Below are 5904 nucleotides of genomic sequence, written 5' to 3' on the forward strand. Positions count from 1 at the left end.
ACAGACAGACAGACAGACAGACAGACAGACAGACAGACAGACAGACAGACAGACAGACAGACAGACAGACAGACAGACAGACAGACAGACAGACAGACAGACAGACAGACAGACAGACAGACAGACAGACAGACAGACAGACAGACAGACAGACAGACAGACAGACAGACAGACAGACAGACAGACAGACAGACAGACAGACAGACAGACAGACAGACAGACAGACAGACAGACATGAACTCATCAGAGGAAACCCTCTCCCACTCGCGCGCGCCCCCGCCCCTCACTGCGCGTTCACGTCCCGCACAGTGATTCTCGGACGGACACAGCGACGCGCTTCCGTGACATTGATGACCGCGCGGCGTCTCTACTCGCGGTAAACTACAGCGGGAGCTCTCGAGCGGATTTACGAGCGAAACGGCTGTTGATCGCGGTGTGTGTTCGCGGACGGAGTTGCACCGGGGAAATGCAGGGACGCGGACGCGAGCGATAAACAGCGCAGGTGAGACGCGTGTGACGCGTGTGACGCAGGAATGTGGTTCTCTTGTGCTGTCGGTCTGACGCGCGAGATCCCGGACGACGCGGTTCCGCTCGGCTTGTCTCTGTTCTGGATGCTCAGGCTGGATCTGTGTTTGTGTGACTGTCGGGGTGGTCTTTGTGTAGTATCAAAATGTAGTAAAATGTCATTTTTGGGCATTAGAATCTAGTGAGCTGCCAGTATTTTGGCCATCATTGTCTCAAAACCTAATGAACTTTCTACCTAGACAACATTTTTGGGCATCAAAGTCTCAAAACCTATACATTATTTTTGGACCTTGAAGTATCAAAACCTAGTGAGCTGCCTACATAGACAGCATTTTGAGCATCAACGCGGTTCCGCTCGGCTTGTCTCTGTTCTGGATGCTCAGGCTGGATCTGTGTTTGTGTGACTGTCGGGGTGGGCTTTGTGTAGTCCGATATTACAATCTCTGGTTGATCCTGCGTTCATCATATGATCAGTGCGACCCTGCAGCGATGCGCGCGGTGACACTTACAGCAAATCCTGTCTTGCTGCATGCAGATATTCACTGCACATGAATGTGAATGTCAGTCAACATAAAAGCAGTAGACGCACTTAAATACAAATCCTTGTAAGCTGACTATGTAGACAATGTTCTGGCAATCATATGCTCACTGGAGCTATTTATTTAAATATTTAGTCATGTGTTTACATGAAAGCAATTCGACTGTTGCATGAATCTTTTATGTGCTGTGCTGTGTGTGCATTCATGTGAATGTCAGTCTACTAAATACACTCAATAAGCTGCATGTGCATGTATATTGCTTATGCAGACATCTAGTGAGCTGCCTATCTAGAAATCATTTTGGACCTAATGGTATCAGAATCTAGTGGACTGCTTACCTAGACAGCATTTTGGACACCATAATCTCAAAACCTAGTAACCTAAACATCATTTTTGGACCTTGTAGTATCGAAACCTAACGAGCTGCCTACCTAAACAGCATTTTGGCGTTATAGAAAGCTGCTTGGATGGTGAACTTCCCAGCTAGACAGCATTTTGAGCATCATATTCTCAAAACCTAGTGATCTGGACATCATTTCTTGGACATTGTAGTATCAAAATGTAGTAAAATGTCATTTTTGGGCATTAGAATCTAGTGAGCTGCCAGTATTTTGGCCATCATTGTCTCAAAACCTAATGAACTTTCTACCTAGACAACATTTTTGGGCATCAAAGTCTCAAAACCTATACATTATTTTTGGACCTTGAAGTATCAAAACCTAGTGAGCTGCCTACATAGACAGCATTTTGAGCATCATAGTCTCAAAACCTAGTGTGCAGCCTATCTAGACATCATTTTTGGACCTCATAGTATCAAAATCTAGAGGACTGTTTACCTAGACAGCATTTTTGGGCATTAGACTCTAGTGAGCAGCCTACATAGACAGCATTTTTGGGCATTAGAATCTAGTGAGCAGCCTACATAGACAGCATTTATAAGTGTCATAGTCTCAAAACCTAGTGTGCATTCTACATAATCGGAAATCATAGCCTACTAAGACAGCATTGTGGGCATCATAGGCAGCTGCCTTCATAGGGAGTTGTGTTTATGTACGGTTTTGGTTATCAGATGCTGGAAAGGCATGATATGTAGGCAGCTGTCTGGATTTTGCTGGCTTCAGTGCCTCATTTGTTTCCAGCGATCATGTCGACTAACTAGACCTCATCTTGCTGATTTGTCATTATTTCCCGGCTCGGGTAAACAGGAATATAATCCATTTTCATTGAGTTAAGGATCTTTAGGAGGCGAAGCGATGGGCTGTCAAGCTGTGAGCCCTTCATAGTTCAAATCCATTAAAGCCGATATGGATTAGTGCGTTTCATAACGACGGGCTATGAATAGTGTCCTGCTTGTTAGGGCTTTTATTGCGTCAAATTTCTCTGGAAATGCAAAGCATCATGTGTGGAGCTCGCAGAACCGGTTCCTGCGTCAGTTTTAGTATATGTTTGTGACAGCTAGGTTTCCCTTACACTGTTTATTTTCTGTTATGAATTATGAGTGGTGATTATTTGTGTAAATTCTAAAATTAGCATCATAATGAGAGTGTGTGTGTGTATATGTGTGAAAAAATAATAATTTTAAATATTCAAAACATACAATATTATTTTAGCATGTTTATTTGTTTGTTTTTGCGTTACGACATGTATTCAAGACCAGCTCACGCACAATAAACATAAACCGTATGTTGATAATGAAAAGACAAAACTGATCAAAGTGAACCGTGCTCTCCGTTCATCTCCGAGTAGCTTGCAGCTTTGATTAGGCTGATTGGATTGCTGTGACGCGTCTGCATGTGTTTAAGTGTATTTGGGTCAGCAGTGCTTCGTGATGATGATGATGATGATGATGTCAGGATTGACAGTTCGAGCAGCTCACGACAGCGTTAGCAAGAGAACCGCGCAGGCTTTAAACGGCTGTCGAGGCTTGGCTAGGCAAACACAGCGGGCTAAATTAGCAACCGGTCATTAGGGTTTCTGATGCGTCCCTGGGAAGTGCAGAGGCTCATGGGAACAGGCCTAGGCTGAATCTGTGGTCTCGTTTCACCTAGAAACCAAACCACCCAGAATTGTTCTAAATCCTAGTGAGCTCCCTAACTAGACAGCATTTGCAGGCGTTCAGTGGTTTCAGGATGCTCCCTAAGCAGGTAGCTGTCTCTGTAGGCAGCAGACGTCTTTCGTTAAAGGGATAGTTCACCCAAAAATGAAAATTCTGTCATTAATTACTCACCCTCGTGTCGTTCCAAACCCGTAAGACCTTCGTTCATCTTCGGAACACAAGCTGGAGACTTCATCAAGTCTCTATTTGCTCTCCACTGATGTGTGTAAGAGGGATCTCATTCGGGATTTTTTTTTCTATGGGTTCGTTTGCTCCTCGCCTTTCAGCAACCATTTTATCGAGTTGCTTTGTGTGTTTTTGGAGTTTAATGTTCTTGGAGTTTCATTGTAGGTTCTTCAGATTCTTCTCTTGCGTGCTTGTTTTCTAAAACACCAGAACATCAGGCTGTAAAAGCAGCTGTCGTTCTAACTGGAGCTTTATTTCGTGTGGATGTTTCCTCTCGTGCAGCTGATGAAAATCCAGATCGGTTGATTATAGCCGGTGAAGAACACGGACGCTGAGCAGAAAATTACAGTCTGAGGGTCGGGATGATGTGAGGAGTGTGTGTGTGTGTGTGTTCATGCATGAGATGGCCGTACGGCTTGGTGTTTCTGTAATATTGTAGATTAATGTTTGGCGTTTGGATGAGAGGATGAGGATTTGTGTGTGTGTGTGTGTTGAGCGTGTTACTGGAGATGAGTTGTGTTTGCACATAAGGAAGTTTCATCAGTTTCTACTGGATTGGCTTGTGTAAGGTTTACTTTGTGTTTCGTAAAGTTGAGTTCCTTCCTGTTATTGTGAAGCAGAAAGTGCAGAGATTGTGTTCTTTAAGAATAGTGTCATCTTTCTTTCTTCTCTGGAACACAACGTACAGTCACACTTTACAACTATACACAATAACTGTGGGCTATTTGTATTTGCATATGTTTAAGAATGTACAGTAAATATGGTGCAATAAGATGCTTTTCCAGGTTTATCATCACTGATTTCAAAACGCCTTTGGTGCTTGCTTGTCACGTCAAACTTAGTTTTTTTTTCCTCATGCAAATCAATCATATGATTTCTGAAGATTTGGGATGAAGCAAGTTGATGGGTTTAAAGGACCAGTGTTATTTAATTTAATTTATATACTACACTGTTAAATTTTTTTTTAATTAAGTTGTAAATAAAATAAAGATTATTGAAGTACGTTTTACAAAAAAAAAAACTATTCAAATTTTTCTACTTAAAATTTCATGTTTAATTCAATGTGTTATTTGGCGTTTCTTTGTAATTATTTGTGAAATTTACTAGCATTTTCTGAGTGAAAATTGTTTCACCATTTTTTTTATCAGTGTATTAAAGTAGCCTATTTATTAATATTTTGAATTAGCTTTAGGTTTAGATTTCATTTTTTATTTTTTATCATAATTTAAGTTTTAGTTATTTTATTATTTCATTTATTGATTAATTTATATTAATTCATTTAATGATAATTGTACTTTTGTAATTTTTTATTAGGCTATTAATTTTTATTTCAGTTTTAATTTTAGTACTTAAACTTATTTTATTTCAGTTAGTTGCCAAAGCAACATTTCTATTTTTTCAATTTTTTTTATTATTTTTTTTATTTAAGTTTTTCATGTAATATTTATATTTTAATTTATTTCAGCTGTATTTCAGTTGAATAAAACTTTCTTTTTTTTAACGTTTTTTTTTTAATATAATTATTTTCAATAGTTTCAGTTTTAATTAAAATATTGAAAACTGCTCGTGTAAAATGACAGAATTTATATTTTCAGGTGTTTTGTTCCTTTAAAAGCTCTTATTTCCTGAATGTGATGCAGAATTCATTATATTAATCAGAAATCATTATGTAAATCCGTTTTAGAAGGCTGTTATTTGACCCTCACTGACTCTATTCATGTTGAACTGAATAATCATCTAAATGTGGTTGAAGGCAATTTTATAGCGTGTGTTTGTGTGTTTCCTCGTGAGATTTCACCCTCAGTGGCCCATCATGCCCTGGGGCAAATCCTCACTGAATGCAGATGTTTGTGCTAATGATGTGTGTGTGAGTGTGTGTGTGAGTGAGTGAGTGTGTGAGTGAGTGAGTGAGTGAGTGTGTGTGTGTGTGTACCTGTTGTCTGTGGACAGGCCTGCAGTGGCGATGAGAGACGACGAGCCCACAAACACAAAGTCATTCGCCGTCTTATTGTGACACTGAAGCGTCTGCAGGAAAAGAAGGAGACGATCACATGATGAGGAGAACACAGCGGTTTTACACTAAGAAATGTAGGTTTATTCGACACAGACACATTAAGAATGGCAAAGATGTTATCGGTGCATCCAAACCAACAAAATCACAATTCAAGCTTCATTCCCAATAGTGAAGCTTCCAGTGCACAGATACACATACACCACACAATAATGAACTTAAACAATAAAATATAAAAGTGCACAGAGACAGTTTGAGACACAATAAACGTGACACGATTGTGAACATATTTACAGTGTTATGAATATGAATACATAGGAGTGAATCTACAAGATATTGCACTGAACAGTGTGAGTAACTGCATTTATTTTATCAAAAATACAGTTAAATTATGAAATATTATTATAATTTAAAACAGCTGTTTTCTATGTGAATATGAGTTAACCTGTAATTGGCCATTGGTTCGTGCAGTGTATTAAAAACGAACCAATGGCTAGGCAGCAGAGCTGCACGAGCCTATGGCGACGAAGCCCGCCAAGCCTGCCAAA

This window comes from Sinocyclocheilus rhinocerous, unplaced genomic scaffold (genome assembly GCF_001515625.1).
Source record: "Sinocyclocheilus rhinocerous isolate Xijiao unplaced genomic scaffold, SAMN03320098_v1.1 scaffold1367, whole genome shotgun sequence".
NCBI lineage: Eukaryota > Metazoa > Chordata > Actinopteri > Cypriniformes > Cyprinidae > Sinocyclocheilus > Sinocyclocheilus rhinocerous.